At 46.3% G+C, this 24,763-nt stretch overlaps 1 protein-coding gene across 2 annotated transcripts in view; it reads right to left on the bottom strand.

Moving 5' to 3' along the window:
- FAM120B (family with sequence similarity 120 member B) overlaps window positions 1–24,763 on the bottom strand; it is a 1,542,581-nt gene that overhangs the window by 166,515 nt on the left and 1,351,303 nt on the right. The window lies entirely within an intron of this gene.

The raw sequence follows: 24,763 nt of genomic DNA, 5'->3' as shown, positions 1-24,763 counted from the left end.
AGATGTTTCCACACTAACATGGAGTGTTTTTTCCCTCTTGCAGATGGATGAGAAGTTCCAGAGACAAAGTTCCCCCAGAGCGGCTGGGATTCAGGTAAGCGCTTGAAGCTCGTACAGTCTTTAAAAATAAGCGAAGATTTGCTGAATGCTTACTAATGACTTTTTCCTGTTCTTTTCCCTTTTCCTCAGGAAGCGGCGTGCCGGGATGGGAATGACACCGCCGAAGATGCCCGCAGAACAGAAGGACCGATGAATGATGGGCAGAAGCATTGCAAGGTAAGGCTGTTCCTTAAGTGTTCTTGTTCTTGCAGGAGCTGAGCGCAGAAGAAAGATGCAGACCTACTGGAGACCGATCCGAACACGGTGAGTGTCACGCTGCAGGTGCAGAAAACGCAAAGCATGTTTCTCAGCCTGGGCGTGGCATAAATAGTCTCTGGGTATCCCAGGTGTCTCTGGGCTGAACCACACCCAAAAGACTAGACTGCACATGCAGTTCCGGGAACCGAAATATGTGGGGGCATCCATATTGTCCCCATCAATGCACTACAAGTCCAACCCCCAATGTTATCCTATGGGAGTGAATGAGTCTAGTGCCACAAGCTCCAAGTCTGACTCCAAGTGGGTCTTTGCAGGGATGGAGAGGCCCTTGAGGGCCATGTAGGTGATTGTGGCCTGTCTCCAGCCTGACATCTTGGAGGGCTGGGGACATAAGGGGCAGGAATCATGACAGCACCCCCCCCAAGGCCCCTCTCAAGGTGGCTCTTCTGTCTGGTCCTGGTTTGTTTGGATGGTTTTTGATGAAATCGTCTAAGCAAGCGAGGTGCATGGATGTACCCACAAGGCTCCCATGTCCTGTCTTGTGGACCATACCCCTTCCAGTCTACTAAGTAGTATAATTTGGATCTGATGTACTTTGAATCCAGGATGTCCTTGACTTTGAATTCTGGCTCCCCAGTGACTACTACTGGCTGCGGTGGCGTTGCTACCCAGGTTCCAGGGTTGCACAGGTTTAAGGAGAGACACGTGGAACACAGGGTGAATCTGCATGTTTGACGGCAAAGCTAGTCTGACCACTACAGGATTTATCACGGAGGTGACAGTGAATGGACCCTGGTATCTTGGACGGAAAGTTTGGGTTCCTTTAATGGACACGTGTTTAGACACCAGCCAGACTTTGTCTCCCATTTGTTAGTTGGGGGCCTTTGCTCGGAGTTGATCAGCAAACTTCTTTTGGCGATTCTTAGCTTGAAGTAGGTGTTCAGCTGCCCTTTTAAAGGTTTGAGAAATGTTTGTGTGCAAGGTTTTGACTGCTGGCATTTCCAGGGTTGTAGGAACGTCCAACTCAGAACTACGTGGGTGCCTGCCATACATGGTATAAAAGGGTGTCTGCCCAGTGCTGGTGTGTAGGGAATTATTATAAGCATATTCAGCTATCCATAATAGGTCGAACCAGCTTCCTTCAGCTTGGTGTAACATGCAACGCAGATACTGCTTGAGCGTCTGATTTGTCCTCTCAGTTTGACCATCCGTTTGGGGATGGTGACTGGTGGATAGCCGGATGTCGATCTGGGCCATAGAGCAGCATTTTCTCCAGAAGTTAGATACGAATTGAGTACCTCGGTCTGAGACCAAAACTGAAGGAAACCCATGGAGCCGTACGATGCCTTCAAGAAATACCTTTGCCAGAGTGGAAGCATTTGGGAGCCCCTTAAGAGAAATTAAATGTGGCATTTTTGAAAATAGGTCCACGACCACAAGAATAGTGTTAAACCCTTGACTGGGTGGTAAGTCAGTAATAAAATCGAGGGACAACGTGTGCCAGGGTGCTGGTGGGATTTCCAATGGTTGTAATAGCCCAGCAGGTTTCTGCTTGGATGACTTGTTTTGAGCACACACTCCACAAGATAGGATGAATTGGATAATGTCTTTACGCCACGTGGGCCACCAATAATTTCGTTTTACCTTGGGTAGGGTCTTCGATCAAGGAATCATGATAACCGGACATGACTTGTTCTCGTAGTTCTCGGTTTGGTAAGAATAAACGATTCCTGAAGTAGGGCAACTGATCTTTTATCATGTACGTTTCTCCTTGGGCACTCCACGCTTGTAATTGCTCCGGACTCATCAGGTTTTGGATTTCTTCATGTAATTCTTTCTGAGTTATGGTTGCTGTGATTCCTAGGAGCTTGTCACTCGGGATGATTGCTATTGGGTCAGGGGTCTGATACTCTTGCTCTTCCACGCCCATACGGGAAAGGGCATCGGCTTTCCCATTTTTCACCCATGGTCAAAATGTAATCACGTAGTCATATTCAGCAAAAAAAGAGCCCAACGTAGTTGTTGTGAGGATTGGGCCTTTGCCGTTTTTAGGTACTGGAGGTTCCGGTGGTCAGTTATTACAGTGATTGTGTGTCTGGCGTTCAAGAGGTAGTGCCACCATGCCTTAAAGACTGACTTAATGGCCAGGAGTTCTTTGTCTGTGATAGCGTAATTGAGTTCAGGGGGTGTGAATTTACGCGACCAGAAGGCAACAGGGTGTAACTGGCCCGTGTCGGGGTCCTTTTGTGAGAGGACGGCTCCCATAGCCATGCTTGAGGCGTCCGTTTCCACCAGGTATGGGAGATCAGGGCGAGGGTGGCGTAAGATTGGGGCAGATGTGAATCTTGCTTTGAGTTCCTGCAAAGCTTCCTCGGCTTCTGTTGTCCACTGGAACTTTTTGTTGCTTTTCCTTAGCAATGACGTGATGGGATGCACAATTTGTGAAAATCCTGGGATGAACCAGCGGTAGAAGTTTGCAAAACCCAGAATACTTTGAACCCCCTTGAATTAATTTGGGGATGGCCAGTTCAGGATAGTGTTTACCTTGTGTACATCCATTCGGATTCCATTCGGGCTGAGAATAAAGCCCATGAATTCCACCTCGGAGATCTGGAATGAGCACTTTTCGAGCTTGGCGTAGAGCTGGTGTTGACAGAGTTTCTCCAATACGGATCGGACGTGTTTAATGTGGTCCTGCTTTGATGCAGAATATACTAGAATATCGTCGATGTACATTAGAGCACAGACATCAATCAATTCCCGTAGGACATCGTTCATAAAGTATTGAAATGCTGCAGGCACGTTGCAAAGGCCAAAGGGCATTACTTGATATTCGTACAAGCCGTATTTGGTGCGAAAAGCAGTTTTCCATTCGTCCCCGTTTTACGCGAACAAGGTGATATGCCCCCCTCAGGTCTAGTTTTGTGTAGATTTGGGCATCTTTGACTTGATCAAGCAATTCAGGGATCAGTGGCAGGGGGTAGCGTTTTTTTTACGGTAATCTGGTTCAGTGCACGATAGTCGATGCACGTTCTCAAGTCCCCCTCCTTTTTTGGTACGAAGAATAGAGGACTGTCTGCTGGAGACTTCGAGGGACGGATGAACCTGTTGGCCAGGTATTGGTCAAGATAGGCCTTCAGGTGCTGGTTTTCTGGTTCTGCGAGTGCGTAAATTTGCCCACAAGGGATTTGTGCGCCGGGTATCAGGTCGATTTGGCAATGATATGGTCTATGCGGGAGCAGGGTATTAGCCTGTTCTTTCTGAAAGACATCTTGAAAATCCTGGTATTCACTTGGTAGGGTGCCGATTGCCACGGTCGCAAGCGTGGAGGTTCTGGTGTCTATTGGTTGTTTCTCTTGGCGATAACATGTGTGGGCGCAAGTCTCGGGAAAGGCCAATTCTTTTGCTCGACAATCGATTCGAGGATTGTGAGCTACCAACCATGGCATTCCCAAAATCAACCGGAACTGTGGTGCCTTAATGAGGTCGAAAACAATAGATTCTTGATGTCCATCCTGCCACAGAAGGGTTAAAGCTGCAGTGCATTGGGATACTGGACCAGAAGCTATTTCCGTGCCGTCGACAGTGGTAACAGTGTCGGTGGTTGATTTAGAGCGTAACGGAAGCCCCATCTTTGCTGCAAGATCCTGGTCGATGTAATTCCTAACGGCTCCACTGTCAATGTAGCTCTTACTGCGTGCATCCGAGATGGTTATTGGTGATTGATCAAGACCACAGATAGTGCAAAATGGGAGGTCTGTAGTTCACTTTCTTCGCTCGACAAGTGGACCCCTACACTTGCCGGGCTGGGGAGTTTTCCGATTCCTTGATGGTATCTTCCTTGCCTGTGGCCCCTACCATCCTCCTCGGTGGCTTCAAAGGGCACTCTTTAAGGAAATTACCTGACCTTCCACAGTACAGACATATCTGCTGCTGTCTCCTTTTATCCCTTTCCGCTTTAGTCAAGAGGGATCTGACCACTCAGATTTACATTGGTTCTCCTGAACCTGTTAGAACTATGGATATACTTCTGAATATGCCCAAGTACGGAATCTGCAGAATTCACCAAACTGTTCAGACGACAGCAGCGAGCAGCATGAAGTAGTTAAGAATCTCCCTGGGAGCCTTACCACCTCCTCAGACATGGTGATAGGCAAAACTTCCAGGGAAACCCTCTGGGGTAACAAACCCTGATCGATGTGGAAGAGACTTGGCACAGTGTGTGGTAGGTTCAGAGTCTTCGGTTCAGGGATTTGGGAAGTAGTATCTGGTCCAATAGCGGTGGTATGAAGCATACAATCTGTCAACAACTCCTGCCGTAGGTCTATAGTGAGAGAGAAAGAGATGTTACTTCTAGATATAACTTCAGAGTAATGAATAGTGAACCCCGGGACACAACCCACCTGTTATGGAGAAAGGATAGCTGTATTTAGTGCAATGGTGGTTCTGAAGCCTTTCTGTTAGGGAAAGGAGAGTAGAGAATAAGACCAAGACCCTCTAGTATGAAAGGTTTAAGATAGAAGGATAGAACCTACTTTGGAAGTGCTGAAGTGGAAGGCAGACAGGAGTTCCGCGTGGAAAGGTTTTGTGTCCGAACAGGACCCGATCGTCTGAAGTAGGGCAAAGGCTCTACGGGAAATATCAGAGTTAGTACCTGAGTAGAAGAAGGATAAGATTGGGTGATTAATCGATTAAGATTTTCTTACTGAAGTCCTCGAAAGATAAGTCCTGGCAAGGGGAGGCGTTGGAAACGGTACGGGATCCAGAAGTTGAGACGTTTCTGTGGAATATGAATATCAATAGCCTTTTAGCGGAAGATTGCTTGGGAACCGCGAAGAAACAGTTCCGAATTTCAAGGGGGAGATAGAAGGAAAGCTTGAACTAGAACAAGTAAGACTCCTAGGAACGGAAAACTTACGGAGCGTCTTGCTGGAGAGTAGCGACGCATCGGATCGCGGAACTGCTGTCACTATATGAAGTCACATGATCATCTGCCGGCATCCACGCCGAACGTAAGCCTCCAGCGTCTACTGGTGAAGCGAAGCAGGCATACACAGCGGCCATTTTAGGAGGGTTCAGGAATAGAGCGCGGCATGCTCTGCTGCGAAGGCAAAGAGACCAACGGCGGTAATGGGACGTAACAGTATGCCCCCCCGCAGAGGCGAACAACCTGGCTTACCAAGGTGAAGCCGATAGAACCGGCGAACCAATCTGGGAGCATGAACCTCTGAAGCAGGCACCCACGACGTTTCAGCAGGTGAGTAACCTTTCCAATCAATCAAATAAAGTTTAAAAAAAAAAAAAAGAATTGCAAACGACCCCTGCGATAGCGGGAAACGCAAATGCCAGCCACCTCAAACTCGGGACCCAAAGAGGTTACAACCGGAGGCGGACAGACCAGGGGAGTCCTCCGAAAACGATCGGTCACGTCTAGCTTGATCGGAGACAGATGGAAAACCGGATGTATCCGGGACCATGATGAGGGAAGACAAAGATGCACAGCGGCCTCTCCCACCAATCTGAGAATCCAAAAAGGACCAAAAAACCTGGGAGACAACTTGGATTGAACAAGATGATGAGGGAGGAAACGAGAAGCCAACCAAACTATCACCCACAACCAGACTCGGAGCCGGTCGCTTTCGAGCATCAGCGGAGTGTTTGGCCCGATTCTGAACTGCCTGCAAGGCCAAAAGAGCTGAACGATGACCAGTCCGAATATCGGAGAGAAGAGCATCCACCCCGGGAATCCGAGTGGAAATAGGGGCGGCTGCTGGAACAAACGAAGGATGATATCCATAGGTGCAATGAAAAGGACATGTCTTCAGAGCCGAATGAGGAGCATTATTATACGCAAACTCAGCCAGAGACAGCAATTCCACCCAATCGTCTTGTGCCGAAGAGACGAAGCAGCGCAGGTAAGTCTCCAAAGTCTGATTCAATCGTTCAGTTTGGCCATTGGTCTGAGGATGATAACCAGAACTTAAGACCCTCTGAACATCCAGGCGGTCACAAACTTTCTGCCAGAAACAAGAGGTATACTGGGGACCCCTGTCAGAGACAATGGTCGAGGGCAGGCCATGACAAGCAAAAATCTCGGAGTTGAAAACCCGAGCCATCTGATCTGCAGTAGGAAGTTTGACTAAAGGGGTGAAATGAGCCATCTTGGTGAAATAGTCCACAGTAACCATAATGACCGTCCAACCCTCAGATGGAGGAAGATCCAAAATGAAATCCGTGGAAATATATTGCCAAGGCTTATCAGGAATGGGCATCCGAGAAAGCAATCCCAGAGGAGCTTGCCGTGGGTTCTTGGATTGGAGACAAACCGTACAAGACGAAACATAGTCTTGAACATCAGACTGAAGAGAAGGCCACCAGAAATGTAATTTCACTAGATTACACGTGGTACGGATACCGAGATGACCTGCAGCTCGAGAATCGTGACACATTCTGAGTACTTCTTTTTGAAGATCTTCAGATGGAATAAAAACTTGCTGCCCATGAAAGAAAACTTGTTTTTCCTGTATAAAATGGTAAATGGGAACGAGATCCTCACAGGATTGTTGATTTCTTGAGGTAGCCCTGATAATCTGAAGCAGAAAGTCAGAAATGACAAAGAGGAAGCGGGCCTTAGGAAAGAGTCTTTCAGAACAGAACGTGGAAGTAGCAAAATCTTTGCGGGAAAGAGCGTCAGCCTTGAGATTTTGCCGTCCAGGCAGAAAGGTAAACAGAATTTTATAAGGTAAGAAGAAATGTGCCCAGCGAGCTTGACGACTGTTGGAGGTTTGAGCGTGTTGCAAGACTTTGAGATTTTGATGGTCCGTCCTATCCACCACTGGATGCAGTGATCCCAATAGCAGGTGTATACACTATTCGAAAGAGCATTTAATAGCTAAGAGTTCTTTCTCTCAAACCGAGTAGTTGGTTTCAGATGGAGTGAAAGTTTTAGAGAGGTACGCTACGGGTGACTCATTTCCAGGACTAGTCTCCTGTAACAGAACGGCTCCAAGAGCATAGTGAGAGGCATCAGTTTCCAATATGAAAGGTTTGTGTTGATCAGGCGAGACCAGAATGGGGGCGGATGTAAACAGATTCTTCAACCTCTTGAAGGCTTCCTGAGCTGAAAAGTCCCAAGAAAATTGAACACCCTTCTTCAGTAGTCGTGTAATCGGGGAAATTCATTCTGAGAATCCAGGAATGAATTTACGGTAAGAATTAGCAAACCCGATGAACCGTTGTATTTCTTTGACGTTAGATGGTTTCGGCCATTCCAGCACTGCTGAAAACTTGCTTGGGTCCATAGAAACTCCATGAGCAGAGAGAACGAATCCTAGATAAGTGACCTTGGATTGGTGGAATTTGCACTTTTCATCCTTACAATATAACTGGTTGGCTCGCAATCTATTCAAGACTAATGACACGTGTAGTCTGTGTTCGGTTGGGTCTGACGAAAATATCAATATTTCATCCAAGTAAATGACTACGAAGTGCAATAAAACGTCAGCGAAAAGATGGTCCATAAAACACTGAAATAATGCGGGAGCGTTAGAAAGGCCAAAAGGCATTACTCGATATTCGAAATGTCCAAAGGGCATACGGAAGGCAGTCTTCCATTCATCGCCTGGGGCAATCCGGAAAAGGTGATAGGCACCTCGAAGATCTAATTTGGTGTAGATGGTAGCTCCGCGCACGGCCTCCAGAATGTCAGGGATCAGCGGCATTGGGTATTTATCTGCCACGGTTATCCAGTTGAGACCTCTATAATCGATGCACGGACGTAATTCGTTAGAGTCTTTTTTCTTTACGAAAAATAGAGAAGCTCCAGCCGGAGAGGTGGATTCGGTGATCAGACCGTTCTGCAGGTTAGGCTGTGAATACTCCTTCAAAACTTCTTTTTTTAGTTGAGAAAGAATATACATACGCTCAAATGCTATGGGTTGGTTTGGTAGAAGTTCAATATGACAATCATTCCGTCGATGGGGCGGGAGCCTCGAGAACTGGGGATTAGAGAACACTGTTGAATATTCTGAGTAACAATCTGGAATCTGGCTTACATTGTTAACTGTTGTGACAGTTGTAGGATTAGCATTGTTAGGTGAAACCTGAACACCCACGGTTTGTTGAGACAGGCAGTGAGCAACACAATGTTCAGATCCCAAGAAGAGGGAACCAGCCGACCAATTAATATAGGGGTTGTGTAAACGCAGCCATGGTAGGCCGAGGATAATAGGGAAGTGAGCAGCCTTTATTAAATTAAAACTCAAATTTTCTTTGTGGGACATGATGACACAGGTGAGAGGGATTGTCTGCTCGCGAATAGGTCCTGAACTCAAAGGACTTCCGTCTACTCCTTGAATGGGAGTAACGATGGCTTTGGGAGTGCGCCCGATCCCATGTTCCTCTGCCCATCTGTCGTCAATAAAATTACCGGCCGCTCCACAGTCTATCAAGGCAGGGACTCCACGAAGTTCCTTTCATTGGAAGATTAAACTGAGTGTGACAACTACCATTGAATGATCGACTGCATGCGTACTATGAGAGTTATTTAGGGTTGTGGAGTAACCATTACTAGGGACCCTAGCCGTGGTTCCTCTTGCAGTTGGGTCCGAGAGTTTCCCGAATTCTTGAAGCCGGATCGTCGGGGCGGTACCACGGTACAATCCTTCAGGACATGTCCGGATGATCCACAATACATACACAAGCCTAGAGATTTGCGGCGCTCTCTTTCTGCTGACGAAAGCGGTCCTCTAGCCGTGCCCAACTGCATCGGTTCGTCCATGGAGACAGAACGGGCAGGAGAAATTAAGGGCTCAGAGCGGGATACGTAGCCCTTTTTCTTTTTACGTTCATGGGAACGTTCCTGAAGCCGGTAATCCATCTGCATGGTTACCGTGATCATATCGGCCAGATTAGCCGGTCGAGGAACTCTAGATACTTCGTCCTTGAGTTCTTCAGTGAGACCGCGCTGAAAAAGGGTAAGGAGAGCATCATCAGGCCAAGCGGTCTCGGAAGATAGTTGTTTAAACCGAGTGATGTAAGACATAAGATCTTGTGACCCTTGTCGGAGATCAAGGAGATGTTCTTGGGAGGCTATCGAAATCTCCTGTCTGTTGAACATCGATTTCAAACTATTCACAAATGCCGGATAAGAGTCCAAGACCTGGTTTCCTCATGTAACGAGGGGAGTAGCCCAAGCAAGTGTAGGGCCGGTCATATGGGAGATTAGGAATCCTACTTTATCCTTGTCGGAAGTGAAGTAGCAAGGTTTAAAGGTAAATTGGATAGTACAACTATCCAGAAATTCTTTGAGTTAGTGCGGTTCCCCATCGAATTTGCCTGTGGGCAATGCCAAAGGGGGTACCTCAGGGATTACTCGTGCAACCTGCTGTTTAAACTGAGCGTTTTCTAGTTTGAGACCCTGTACCTCGTGTGATAAAGATTGCATGGCTGACATCAGCTGTTGCATCTGTTGTTCCATGGCTTCCGCCTATTTTGTACTTTCTTTGTGGCGTCGCTAACTATTAGAACTATGGATATACTTCTGAATATGCCCAAGTACGGAATGTGCAGAATCCACCAACCTGTTCAGACGACAGCAGCGAGCAGCATGAAGTAGTTAAGAATCCCCCTGGGACCCTTACCACCTCCTCAGACACGGTGATGGGCAAAACTTCCAGGGAAACCCTCTGGGGTAAAAAACCCTGATCGATGTGGAAGAGACTTGGCACGGTGTGTGGTAGCTTCAGAGTCTTCGGTTCAGGGATCTGGGACGTTGTATCTGATCCAATGGCGGTGGTATGAAGCATACAATCTGTCAAAAACTCCTCTCATAGGTCTATAGTGAGAGAGAAAGAGACGTTACTTCTAGATATAACTTCAGAGTAATGAATAGTGAACCCCGGGACACAACCCACCTGTTATGGATAAATGATAACTGTATTTAGTGCAATGGTGGTTCTGAAGCCTTTCTGTTAGGGAAAGGAGAGTAGAGAATAAGACCAAGACCCTCTAGTATGAAAGGTTTAAGATAGAAGGATAGAACCTACTTTGGAAGTGCTGAAGAGGAAGGCAGACAGGAGTTCTGCGTGGAAAGGTTTCGTGTCCGAACAGGACCCGATCGTCTGAAGTAGGGCAAAGGCTCTACGGGAAATATCAGAGTTAGTACCTGAGTAGAAGAAGGATACGACTGGGTGATTAATCGGATAAGATTCTCTTACTGAAGTCCTCAAAAGGTAAGTCCTGGCAAAGGGAGGCGATGGAAACGGTACGGGATCCAGAAGTTGAGACGTTTCTGTGGAATATGAATATCAATAGCCTTTTAGCGGAAGAGTGCTTGGGAACCGCGAAGAAACGGTTCCGAATTTCAAGGGAGAGATAGAAGGAAAGCTTGAACTAGAACAAGTAAGACTCCTAGGAACGGAAAACCTACGGAGCGTCTTGCTGGAGAGTAGCGACGCATCGGATTGCGGAACTGCTGTCACTATATGAAGTCACGTGATCATCTGCCGGCATCCACGCCGAACGTAAGCCTCCAGCGTCTACTGGTGAAGCGAAGCAGGCAGACACAGCGGCCATTTTAGGAGGGTTCAGGAATAGAGCGTGGCATGCTCTGCTGCGAAGCCAAAGAGACCAACGGCGTTAATGGGACGTAACAGAAACCTCCGTTGTGTTGGCAATATTGTCCTTTGAACGCACATACATAGGGCGAGGGTCTGGTTCGATCTGCTCTTCGGTCCTGCAACCTATGATCCAGTTGAACAACAAGGTCAATGAATTCTGAGCATTTTTTCCGGGGCTTCACTACTTGTGCGAGAACATCCTTGTGCTCCCCCCCGCAACCCCTGATTAAATAACGTGGTTCTCTTCTCCACTGGCCATTCTGCTTCAACTATGAGTCTATTGAACGTGGCTGTATATGTTAATAGGTCTTGATTCCCTTGGCGTAGGGACAGAAGTTCGTTGTCTAATGCCTGCCCATGAGTACGACGGGCGAACAGCTTTTCCATCTCCTGCTGAAAGCCCCTGAAGTCATGCAGCAAAGGATCGTCTTGGGCCACAAAGCGTACAGACCAGTCTGCGGCACTACCACTCAGGTAGGATAGCACAAAAGCGACCCGTGATTGGTCATTCGGAAAGGCCCCTGGTCTACAAAGGAAGTGCAGGAGGCATTGTTTCAAGAACGTTGCAAACCACTTGGAATCCCCCGTAAATCGTTTGGGCGGGGCCAAGGGAACTGCCCCAGGAAGGGTTATCTGAATGGGATTGGCTGATGGTGCTGGCATCGAGGGCATGCTTCCCGGCAATGGTGCATGCCCTGCTTGTGCCTGGAGAAGTTGCCGGCTTAAATCAACAGTGCGTTCTTTGGCTACTATCAGCTCTCTCCTCAGGGTGTTGGTCTCCTGCCTGGCTGCATGTACTTCGGAACATAGCTGCCCCAACATGTGGGCTAACTGGTCGGTTTCTGACGTTTCCATGACACCCAGGTGGATTTTGATGTGAGGCTTTGCGTTCTGTAACGCTCACCTGGTATCCACGGGGACGTCACTCAGCCTGTCCTGACCTCCTACAACCTCGAACCCTTCCCTGGATTCTACTCGACTGGAGACTGGGCCTGAAACACAGCACTGGTAGAGTTTAACTCCCTATTGTCTCTGTGTGCTTGAACCCCTTCTTCCCCAGGGTCCAACCCTTCCCTTTGATCCACAACTCACCTTGTTTTCTTGGAAAGTGCGCTCTCCGTCCTGCTTTCAGCGCAGGGGCACGTTGATTGATGCAGGCTCGTTGCTGCCTAGTTACTTCACTGGCAAGAGTCCGACAGGTAAGTATAATGAGTCTTTTGAACAGTTCTCTAACTTCGTTCCTTTCCTTCCTTAGATGATGGCCGGCGTCCGGGGATGGCGACGTGCTGCTGAGATGAGTAGCGCTGAAGGTGAGTGAGAGCGCGATGCGCGATGCGACCCTTTCGTATTTGTATTGAACTGAGTTCTTTTTCTGTGTCTTTTAGGTGTTGCGATGTTTTTCAGCGTGGATGCCGGTTATGAAGAAGATATGCGGTGAGTAAGCGCGGTATGCAGCGCCTCTAGATGTTTCCACGCTAACCTGGAGTGTCTTTTCCCTCTTGCAGATGGATGAGAAGTTCCGGAGACAAGAGTTGCCCCAGAGCGGCTGGGATTCAGCTAAGCGTTTGAAGCTCGTACAGTCTTTAAAAATAAGCGAAGATTTGCTGAATGCTTACTAATCCCTTTTTTCTGTTCTTTTCCTTTTTCCTCAGGAAGCAGCGTGCCGGGATGGGAATGACACCGCCGAAGATGCCGCAGAACAGAAGCGATGAATGATGGGCAGAAGCGTCGCAAGGTAAGGCTGTTCCTAACTGTGTTCTTGTTCTTGTAGGAGCTGAATGCAGAAGTAAGATGCATGCCTACTGGAGACCGATCCGAACACGGTGAGTGTCACGCTGCAGGTGCAGAAAACACAAAGCATGTTTCTGAGCCTGGGCGTGGCTTAAATAGTCACTGGGTATCCCAGGTGTCTCTGGGCTGAACCACAGCCAAAAGACTAGACTGCACATGCAGTTCTGGGAACCGAAATATGTGGGGGCATCCATCTTGTCCCCATCAATGCACTACAAGTCCAATCCCCAATGTTATCCTATGGGAGTGAGTGAGTCTGGTGCCACAAGCGCCAAGTCTGACTCCAAGTGGGTCTTTGGAGGGATGGAGAGGCCCTTGAGGGCCATGTAGGTGATTGTGGCCTGGCTCCAGCCTGACATCTTGGAGGGCTGGGGACATGAGGGACAGGAATCATGACAATACCTAATCTTGACAATTCAAAGAATTACAAACTTTACCTTGTGAAAACTACATCAAAGAATGGTTGCCTGTGCCTAATTGTGATTCCCAAAGAAGGCCTGAACTCCTATCTTGTACTTTCACCTGGGAATATAATTATATATCAATGTTTATACCTTGAAAACTGCATCAAGAAGTGATCGCCTGTGCCTAATTTTGATTTCCAAAGAAAGACTGAATCCTTTTCTTTATTCTAACACAGCATATCTTGCTTTTGAAGAAGATAAAGTATGTAACAACTGAAGAAGATAACAAGCATTACCCAAGCCAAGAGTCTCTTCACATTCACACTGAAACCAACCTTTCTCAGAGTTAAGAAGCAATCTAACTTTACGGTGAAGTTGATAATAGTTTATTGGCCTAGGATACAAGTCTGCAAGTATTACTTGAAGCTAGGAAAGTGGCACCTCTGGGTAATTGATTGAGCTGATAACTGGCAGAAAGGTGCAGGTAAAGGTGGGGAAGGGAGACTGGCTGCTTCTAAATACTATTTTGAAGTTGACACATCCTGTAGTGCCAGAGACTGTGAAAAACAGAGAGATGGAAGTCTCAAAGGCAAATCCAGGTTGTTGTTGTGGCAGACAGACAAAGAGGCAAAGAGGCTGGCCCTGTGAAGAGAGCTATTCAAGACGGAGAGTGTTTTGTCTACTTGAGGTTGTTGAAGTACTTTGAAATATCTCTTGTCGGAATCTGTTTAAGATTACACATCAATGAAGCTGTGGTAGTAGTCCAAAGTACTGAAGCTGTGGTGGTACATCTGGTTGTCAATGGATGCAATATTGTAGTAGTTCAGACAAAGAGGAGTACCATGAGATGAAGGTGACTGCTCTAATGGTGAATGAAGTAGAAGCAAATTTGTTAAAGTTGAAGCAGCAGTACTAAGAAGAAATCGTCCTGACAAATATACCATTGTGAAGCCCAAAACTGTAACCAAAAGAATACTAAGTGTTAATCAAGAACTGTGTATCACAGGAAGTTGTGGATGTTGCATTTCTTTTGAACTGTGGGAAGTCTCCCAGAGGAAGGAGACGAAGCATTGTGGCGGAGATTACCATTGGTGCTATTTGGAGGAAGTGGATATTTCACCAAGAAGAATCGATTTGCTAGTGGATCTTTGGTTAACAAACTTTTGCATTGACTTTGAAATCTAAAGAACTGATTTGCGACATTTCTTTCTTTGGTTGAACACCAACAGAGTTGCTTTGAATCCAGGGTAAGGGAAATCACCCAGGACATTAGAAGTTTATACAGAGACTGTGAATGTTGTTCAGGTGATGTTACATTGCCATGTGTTCTCTTTGTGTATTTGTTGCTTAGTGTGAGGGACAGTTATCCTGTGTTCAGTGTTTCCCCTTAGCTTTGGTTGGCAGGGGAATCTTCACCAGAGTAGGGATAGTGAGGCATTGTTGAACATATTTTCTTTAAGAATAAAATTGCATATGATAACAAATCATCAAGCAGTTGTCCACCGCACATTACTGAACCTTCACAAAAGTGAGTGAACACTGACTGGAATGCTTGCATGCCACGCAACATTTCGTTTTAATTGTGAGCGGCGCTTGCCATGATCGAATCACAACCAGCATTGTAATTAATCCCTGCCTGACATGCACGCATGGTAAGCAGTGTTTACAATGAAGGGTTTAATTGTAATTGTACACGCTGCCTACCGTGTACAAGGGATCCCTATGGAGTCTGCCTGCATAAAGCATAAAGCAGGCAGACTTCATAGGGATCTCCAGCATTTGTGCCGGCATGAAAATCCATGCCGGTGCAAATGCTGGAGCATTTGTATGCCGGAGAGGAAGGTTTGGTGACGGAAATGCAAGTTGCATTCTGCCCCTCCTCTACGCCATACAAATGAACGATAAGCTGTGGCGTGAATGGAAAGTTTTTATGCCTTCCATTTACGTTACAGCTCATAGGAACATGAGCACCATAATATTTATTGCTCCTCCTTCCTCATACCTTTCCTCTTCCTTAGGACCTCAGTTATCAGTCCAAGTGAGAATTTAGTGTAAGACTGCAGCTCTGGCTCATTTATCTTTGGTTTGTCTCCTTTTTACCAATGGGCATCTATCATCTGTTACCATCCTAGTCGCCACTTAAGATATTCTAAAGGCTGGAGGCAGCCATGGTGGGATCCGAGGTGGAGACGAGACACCGGCCGACATCCCAAATCCGAGGGAATCCTCCTGTGTGAGGTGGGAGCAAACTGAGCTTCAGTGCAGCAAGAGCAAAGAGTACGCTCTGTCCGGCCTCGCAGAGGTATTGAAACTGCCTATGCTAGTCGAGCTCCTGTCCACATGCCAGCGGGACTAGCGGAACTAGATGCAACAGCAAGAGAAGCTAAGGAAAGAAGGAGAGAGCCGCCAGAGGAAGACACCCACGACCAGTGAGTGCTGGGTAAATTACCCAGAGACCGGGGCAGTCTGGGTGGGCTGCGAGAGTAGTAAACAGTGCCGAGGGAATAAATGCTTCAGTTACAGATGGAACTGTGAAGTAATAAAAATGAAAGAAGGGCAAGTGGCGTGAGGCATAGCAAATCTGCTAATATTGAATAACAAACTAAATGAAAACAGCAAATATGCTAATATTGAATACTGAACTGAATGAAAACAGTTAAACAGGCTAATATTGAATAACGGACTGAATGAAAGCACCAAACCTACCAATATTGAATAACAAACTGAATGAAAGCAGCAGATCTGCCAAGATTGAATAATGAACTCAATGAAAGTAATACATCTGCTAAAATTGAATTACACACTTAAGCAAAATGATAAACCAAGTTGAATTAAGGACTGCAGAGTGAAGTGAAGTCTAAAAAACTGTTTTTTGAAGCTACTTTTGAGAAACTGTTGAATATATATCGAATGGATAAAAGAGAACTAAAGGTTCCCAATTGCGTGACCTGTAATGGGTGGACTGTGTGGTCTGACAACTGCGCCAAAACCAGAGAACCCCCTTTGTGTTGACAAGGAAATCTACTATTGTGTCACAAGGAAAACTACTATTGGAGCATGTAAAGCTTGGGGAAGGGAACCCTGAGCTGCAAAGACTTGTTGGAACTTACTTTAAAGACAGGGCCTCAAGATACTTTCTTTTGTGACAGCTGTTACATTGAACTTGGGGAAGGGAACCCTGAGATGTGTTGCAATTAAACTGTATTGAACTTTGGAAAAGGGAAACCTGACATTTAAAAGGGTAGGGAATTATATTACCTTAAATCCAAGACAAGGTAATCTGAACATTTTGGTGAACTTGTTGGTACTTTGGGAGGAGGAGCTGGAGAATACGCCTGAGCGGAAATAGTTCAGAACTTTAATTTTGGAACACTATTTAGTTTATGGTTGACATCCCTAGACATTGCTTTGTTTTAGTTTTGAGGGCTAGCATAGGTTTTGGACACAGACAGACTTAAGTTGAATTTACAGTCACAGACTATCCTTACTTTCTTTAGGTAGGGCAATCCCACCTAAGCATAGGGCAAGTTAGACCTTACACCACTCTGATATTTAAGTTAATAAAGGTATTTCTGTTACATTGAATCTGTTGTCGGTCTCTCCTTCCTATCAAATTGAAGAGGGAGAGTTGCGGGACAATCCTGCATGCATAAGTAAAAGCTCCAGGCACTGATTAAAGACAAATACATGTCATGGTACAAAGAAAAATGTATGCCCAATTGTGTAAATAGGAATCAGATTCTTAACTAGTTGCTATCGAAATGTGTCCTATCTATGGGCAGTTTCTCGATCAAGTACACATTTGTTATGTTAGAAGCCTTTTAATGAAATTAAGGATAGGGATTTGTCCTACAGCTGTAGGAGCAAAAATTTGAAATCCAGACTGCTCTGATCTCTGTAGAGCCTGCAAACAAATGCCGGAAACTCTACAACGCTTTATTTCTGTATCCCGCGTATATCGACATCGTATTAGATATCTGAAACTGTGGCTGTGGACGAAAGGTTGTTGGACCTTATCCACTCTGCCTTGACACTTAGTAAAGTCACTGTCCACAAGCGGCGGTATAGACACAGCTTCAAGTTATCTCACACTTGGCCAAGAAGGATGTAATTAATTTGAGATCCCCAATGATATCTGGTCCATCTAATTTATGTTTGCTCTGCTGTTTTTCACTAGGGTAAACACTTACAAATTTAATAAAACTCAACCATGAATTTAGAAAAGATAGTTAAGCTAGTGTGTTAATATCCTGATTTATATGCACTGTGCTTTCAGTTTGAACATTTTAATTTATTTTAACATATACTATTGTGTGATGTCTACGTATTTAATACCCTGTCAAAAGCTTTCTCAGCATCTAAAGAGACCAGGGTTAAGGAGATCTTAAGTTTATGAGGTATAACTATAAGGTCCAGTACCTTGTGCACATTGCCAACTGTCTGGTGAGCAGCAACAAACCCACACCTGTCCCTCTCAAACTAATTTTGGTAGTATCCTCTCTGTACTTTTGGGTAGAATAGCTGTGTACATTTTCACATCAATATTTAAGAGGGTGATTGGCTGCTATGAGGCACACAGTTCCGGTCTTTCCCCTGTTTGGGAGTACTAAGATTATTGCCAAACCCATCGTGGTCTAAAACTCTTCCTGGCTCATACAAGTAGCAACTGGAAATTGAAGCAGTGCTTTCAAGAACTCTTTTTATAGAAGAGCGCGGGAAATCTGCCTGAGCCTTTCCCCAGCTTTTGTGCCCCCACCGCCTTCATTACTTCCTCCTTTGTGACATGTCTCCCAGCTCCTCCCTTTCCTCTTCCAAAAGAGTGAACAGCTATACCTTCCTTAAGAAACTTCCGTAATTTCGAAGGAAGCTAGACCTGGCCTTACAAATTATGTACCTTTTTGTGAGGGAGGCCTGCACTGCTATATCTGTAGCTTGTGGGAAAAGTGTACACTGCCCATGCCCATCCTCTGTATATTCTAAGCGTGAGGGAACATAGTACTGGCCCAATCTATGCTGTACCTGTTCATAAGGGAACTGTGCACTGACCTTGTACTATCCAGATCCATTCCATGTCTCTCCTATTTGTATGGGAAATGTGTATGGCCCTGCACACGCGGTCTGTTCTGTTATATTTGTGAGAGATGCTTACACTTTTGTTGCCTCTTTTCTGTTTGCCCATGCTGTCCCAGTTCAGTGTATTTAACAGAAGCTCTCAGAACTGCTGAGAATGCTGTCCCTGTTATGTGTTTGAGGGAATCTTGCACTGCTACTTCCCATGCTATACCTGGTTGTCGTGCGTGATGATAGCTTCCAGTGCTGCTCTGTCTGCTTTGCCTTTTCTTTGTCAGGGGTAAGCCTGCTTTGTAGCTTCTTTTTTATATATGAGTGGAAATGGTGCTATCTATGCTGCGTTTTGTGCGCGGGAATGGAGAATTCAATGTTTCTGGAAGATTGAACACCACTATCCCACTAAGGGAGAAAGGCATAGCCGTTTTGTAAAATTACCTGGCCATATTTGAAGTTCCCCCTGGAACTTGCATTCCATACAGTAGAGTTAGCAGAAAAAAGACACAGAGGCCTAGGTAGACGCTTTAGTGATGATATTCCACTGGAAGATTCTCTAAAATGGAAATGCTGTAGGCTTACCCATGTGCAACTAGGTCTTTAGGGACAGTTTTATTGTGAGGCTTGTAGGGTTCCACAATGCACGAAACAATCCAACCAGCCATAGTAGCCTTGAAAGCCTGTGATCCTGGCTGCTGGCCACCAAATGTCACAAACAGACTGTCAGATGTTCTAAACACCCCAAGATTGGTTAAATATTATTTGAGAGCACATTTCACATCCAGACAATGCAAAATTAATTCACATTGAGTCTATGAAGAAGGAAAGAAGGTAAGTAGGACAACTTTTTGATTTATGTGAAAGAAAGAGACAACTTTGGGTAAAAAAGAAGGATGGTCTTAAGGACCACCTTACCTCTGTGAAACACAGTGAATCACACTGTAGCTGACAGAGCTTGAATTTCACAAATCCTTTTAGCTGAAGTCTTAGCAACCATAAAATCCATCTTGAAAGAAACCAATTTCATATCAGCCTCGGCCATAGGCTCGAACGCCTTGTGAGCTAGGGCTGATAAGACATCAAAAAGGTCCCAGGATGGATGAGGCCTATTTACTGGTGGATAAAAGACGTCTTTTCATAATAGGGTTAACCATAGTGGTAAACAGACGTTGAGAGTAAATAGGCTTCAATAGCTGATAAATATGATCTGGAAGATTAAATCTTGGCCCCTAAGATAAGAGAGACAGAATATCATTTAAGGAAGCACAGCCTAGATTTGAAAAACGTTCAAGCATCCAGTGGTAAAAGTGCGCCCATTTATCTTTATACTTTCACCTAGTAGATACCTTTCTTGCTACAAGAATTATTCAAAATTTGGTTCGGACAACCCTAAATTGCCTACGTTAGTTCTTCAGCCACCAGACCACTAAGCTCAGTGACCAAGGCAAAAAATGGAACAGCCGCTGCTGGCTGAGATAATCCTTCTACACCAGAATGAGGAAGGAACCCGCCAGCTTCAGCCTCAGAAGGTATGAGTAGGCATCAACAAGTGAGGTGGGACTTGTGGCGTGATGGACTAATTGTCACAAGTCTCTGCCCTTCTCACCTGTTTTTCCTGTTTGCTTGCAACCTTCTTTGATGATTTCTTTCGCACGCTTCGGGATTTGTATAAACCCGTGTGCAGGTCTTCGGGGTCCAGCGTGAGGATAGTAATCCAACTCCAGCAGATGTTCAGATGTCCAGGACGGGGATCAGGAAGGAACAATGTCCGGGCTCGGAGGCACGGAATGCCGTGACCCGAGTGCAGGCGAAAATCCAGGAAGGAAGCTCAAAGGTAAGTTCGAGGAAAGGGGAGGAAAGGAGGAAGATTCAAGGAATCGGGAAAAAGGATACTGAAGAAAGCCCCGAGGGAACTCCGGCAACACACGTTCAACTACAGCGAGCGGTAGCGTTGAGACGCGCAGAGCCGCGGGGGGCGTGTCTGTTTAGTAGAACGTTGAGCGTGGCGCGTAAAGACTGGCAAGCTGCGTTCTGTATCAGGCAGCCATGTTGGGAGGATCAGGGCATTCAGTCCTCTATGGGTCAGGGATCACGAAGTCCAGAATGGACGCAGGCGACGGTTCATGACAGTATGCCTCCTCTGAAGCCCAGCTCCCCTGGGTTTGCCTGGATGGATGAGATGATATCTTCGTATCAGCCGGGGAGCATTCATGTTTGACATGGGTTCCCAGGTGCGCTCACTGGGAGGATACCCTTTCCATTCGACCAAATACTGTAGTTGACCACGTCGGTACCTAGAGTCACAAATTCTGGAGACCTCGTATTCGAGTTGGTCATTGACAACAACTGGGGTAGATCTTGGAGCAGTTCGAGAGGGCTGAACATATGGTTTTAACAGAGAAGTGTGGAAGACTGGATGAGTCCTTTTCCATGACTCTGGTAGTCGGAGTCGAAAGGCCACTGGATTGACAATTTCTTTTATAGAAAAGGGCCCATAATATCTGGGAGCCAATTTGTTTGGTCGTAGGTGACGAGGAAGGAGTTTCGAGGATAACCAGACATTATCGCCTATTGAATAGGAAGGCCCAGGCCTTCTTTTGGAGTCAGCATAATGTTTAACGTCTCTTCGGGCCTTTTCTACGTGTTCCTTTGCTTCTTTGTGCACACTGATTAGTGTTTCAATCCAGGAATCAACCGCAGGAACTGGAGTAGGATGTGGAAGAATGGACGGTAGGACTGAAGGATGAAATCCTTGACTACAGAAGAAGGGACTGGTCTTAATAGCAGAGTGATCCGAATTGTTGTATGCGAATTCGGCCACAGGTATTAAAAGTGAACAATCATCCTGGACTTTGGTGGCGAAGCAATGAAGATATTGTAACAGGGTTTGGTTTACTCGTTCGGTAACTCCATTGGTCTGAGGATGATAACCCGAAGACAATGCACGTTGGATTCCCAGTATACGACATAGCTGTTTCCAGAACTGGGATATGTTGTAACGCTCACCTGATTCCCACGGAGGCGCCGGTCTTGGCAGGATGGTGTCTGTGACTCGAAAAGTGAAGTGCAGGACTCGATTGGCTTCCGGGGCTGAGCCTCTTCGCACTGTGTGTCTAACTCGAAGAGTGAGATATCTGCAGGTGAAAGAATATGGGGTTAATGATCTGGGGTTGTCGGGTATCTCTCTCCCTTTCCCTTCCTCGCTTTTCCGTGGAGCCCCAAGGTCAACGTGCTCACCTTAGATAGGTGAATGCTGGACTCTCCATCTGCGTCTGGTGCAGGGTGCCGTTGCCAGTTCCTTCACTGGGTGAAACGTAGGCCTCTTGACATCAGAGGATTGCTACCGTCGTTAACTGCACGAACAGTGAGTTTCCGGACACCTTTTAAGTCCTTACAGTCTTTAGGTGCGTGGGCACGTTAATGTGGAACAGGGCTCTGTATAATGCTTTTTCTATTTGTCTTGCAGGGCTCTTGAGGTAGAAGATGGTGTGAAGAAAGCCGAAGTTCGAGCCAGAGTCTTGGAATGACGCGCTTGGAAATGCGTAAGTAAATGCCGGTTGCCTGCTTTTCAAAAGCTCTCTAACTGTCTCTTTTCCCTTGCAGTTGTGAGTTTGGGTGTTGAAGAGACGCTGGAAACGCCGGAGTATTTGCAGGCGCCCTATTGTAGCGGGCGCGATGGCGCGTAAGTAAAATACCTGTCTAATGTCTCTTCTTTTGTCTTTCAGGTGCAGGATTGCAGCGTTGAAGAAAACCGGAATTCCCGGAGTGCCGGTAAGTAATTCCACACAGGAATAACTATGCTTTTGTCTTCACAGGCGGAGGAGCAGCGTGAAAAGATGGTAGCTGCCGATGGATCAGGTGAGGAAAGCGCTGCGCGTGAAGGTTGCCGTGCTAACCTGTTGTTTCTTGTCTTTGCAGGTGCTACTGAAGGCTGGATACAGGAATGGTAAGCGTTTGTTCTTGCAGGTTCAGGATCGGAAAGAAGAAAACTGGAACAGACACGGTGAGCGTTCTGCTGCAGATGCAGAATAACGCGAAGCACGTTTCATCAATCGGGTGTGGTTTAAATAGCCTTGGAGTGATGAGGCGTCTTCCTCCACGGCCTCACCTAGGTAAGAAAAGAGTTCCTGTTCCAGAAGAGTTCCAGTGTTGTATCCAGGGAGTGGAGCTTGCCCCACCCAGGTAAGAAAGTAGTCCCGGCTCACAGAGGATTCCTATGTGGCTGGTAAGTAAGCAGCATGGTCTGCTGCAGGTAAGTCCACCCAAGCATCTTCATACAAATTATGAGCCCGGCGCTTCCAGTGCCGGGACCAGTGATTTTGATGAGCCTGGTGCCACCGGCGCCAGGACAAGGTCCAAAAGGTCCCAGTGGGGACCGGCTGGTGCCTAGGATGAAGGTTAGGGGCCTGCTTCCAAGGACGTTGGGCTGGTCCTAGCTCCTTGGAAGCAGTGATCATGACATATGTACTGGGGTCCTTGGTCAGAAATGATTTTGGAAGGTAGCCCATTAAGCCGGAATATGTGTTCTAGGAAAATGGCAGCAAGTTCAGATGAGGATGGTAATTTGTATAGAGGCGTAAAATGAGCCATATGTGTGAAGAAATCAATGGTAACCATTATAGTTGTGTAGCCCCTGGAAGAAGGTAGTTCTATGATAAAATCCGTGGCAATGATTCCCCAGGGTCTTGTTGGTAGTGCTGGTTGGAGCAGGAGACCTGCTGGTCTTTTATTGTCATGTTTGATCTGATTGCAGACTGCAAAAGTCTGGACATGGATCTTGATATCATCCTTCATCCTTGGCCACCAAAACTGTCTTTGTATTAGATGGAGGGTGTTGGTTATGCCACAGTGTCCTGAATGGAAAGTATCATGACATAGACTTGTGATCTTTTGTCTCAGTCCAGGAGTAGGGATGACCAACCGATTATCCTTGAATAGATATCCGTCTTTTGTTTTGAGATTCCATCAGTTGTTTCTCCTAAACTCCTTCCAAGGTTCAGAGGACTGAGTTTGGATTCGAATATCCTCCAGGAGTGTAATTGCTTGAGCAACAAATATTGTGTTAGGAAACATCTTAGGGAAGGTTCGATCCTCAAGGGTTTCGTAATCAGGACGTCTGGATAAGGCATCGGCTATAATGTTGTGTGTTCCAGGGAAATGATGGATTTGAAATTGATATTGGGCAAAAAAAGAAGGCCCAACAGGCTTGGCGACTGTTTCTACACTCTAGGGATTGTAGGACTTGAAGATTCCGATGGTCCGTGCGGACTTGTGCCGGGTGTTTGGCTCCCAGAAGGAGATGACGCCAATCAGTGAAGGCTTGACGAATGGCTAACAATTCCTTCTCCAGGACGGAATAATGAATTTCACGGGGAGTCAAGGTACTGGAGAGATAGGCGATGGGGTGTTCTAACTTGTCGCCAAGTTCCTGTTTCAGAACTGCCCCAATGGCGTAGTTGGAGGCATCTGTTTCAACAAGGAAAGGTGGATCAATGTCGGGTTGAGCCAGGATGGGAGCTTGTGTGAACGCTGAATCTTCGGCGGAGGTCCACTGAAAGGGGGTGTCTTTCTTTAGTAATGTGACAATAGGGTGCACAATCTCAGAAAATGTTGGTATAAATTTCCTGTAGAAATTATCAAACCCCAGGAAGGATTGACTTTGCTTTACAGTGGTTGGAACAGGCCAAGATAGAATGGAGTCAACCTTGGAAGAGTCCATTCCAATCCCCTTTGGGCTAAGGACGAATCCGAGATAGTGAACAGTAGATACATGGAAAAGACACTTCTCGGGTTTGGCCAGGAGCTTATGTTCACGTAGACGTTGTAAGGCTGCTCTTACGTGCTCTTCGTGTTTCAAATGGTCCTTGGAGTAGATTAGTATGCCGTCTAGATATACAATGACGAAGAGGAACAGCATATTAGAAAACACCGGATCCCTAAAAAGTTGGAAAATTGCTGGGGCATTAGCAAGTCCAAAGGGCATGACCAAGTATTCAAAATGGCCGAAGGGTGTTCTAAAGGCTATTTTCCATTCATCACCTTCTTTTATACGAATAAGATGGTAGGCACCCCTGAGATCTAGTTTTGTGAAGATGACTGCACCTCTGACTGCTTCCAGGATGTACGAGATGAGAGGCAATGGGTAACGGTCCTTGAGAGTGCATTGGTTAAGGCCACGGTAATCCAGACATGGCCTAAGCTCCTTGGAATCCTTTTTGGGGATGAAGAAAAGGGAAGCGCCCGCCGGGGACTTGGATGGTCGAATAGTTCCATTTTCCAGGTTGGTATCCAGGTATTCCCGGAGGGCCCTTTTTTCAGGTTCTGACAAAATAAACATTCTTCCGAAAGGTATTACGGCTGAAGGTTCAGTGTCGATGGCAAAATCCTCAGTTCTGTGGGGTGGTAGAGCTTGCACAATGGCTGTTCAGAATACATCGGTGTAAGCCTGGTAGGCCCTGGGAATCCAGATGATGTTAGAGACGGTGACTGGAATTTGCGGAGTTTCTTGAGAGTCTTCAGAGGACCTTGGTGAGGTGACTAGGGACAAACAGTGGGACATACAATATT

This window comes from Ambystoma mexicanum, chromosome 4p (assembly GCF_040938575.1).
Source record: "Ambystoma mexicanum isolate Mex_15411 chromosome 4p, UKY_AmexF1_1, whole genome shotgun sequence".
Classification (NCBI taxonomy): domain Eukaryota; kingdom Metazoa; phylum Chordata; class Amphibia; order Caudata; family Ambystomatidae; genus Ambystoma; species Ambystoma mexicanum.
The sequence above is the reverse complement of the archived record's forward strand: the minus strand, read 5'-3'. Positions and strand labels throughout refer to the sequence as shown.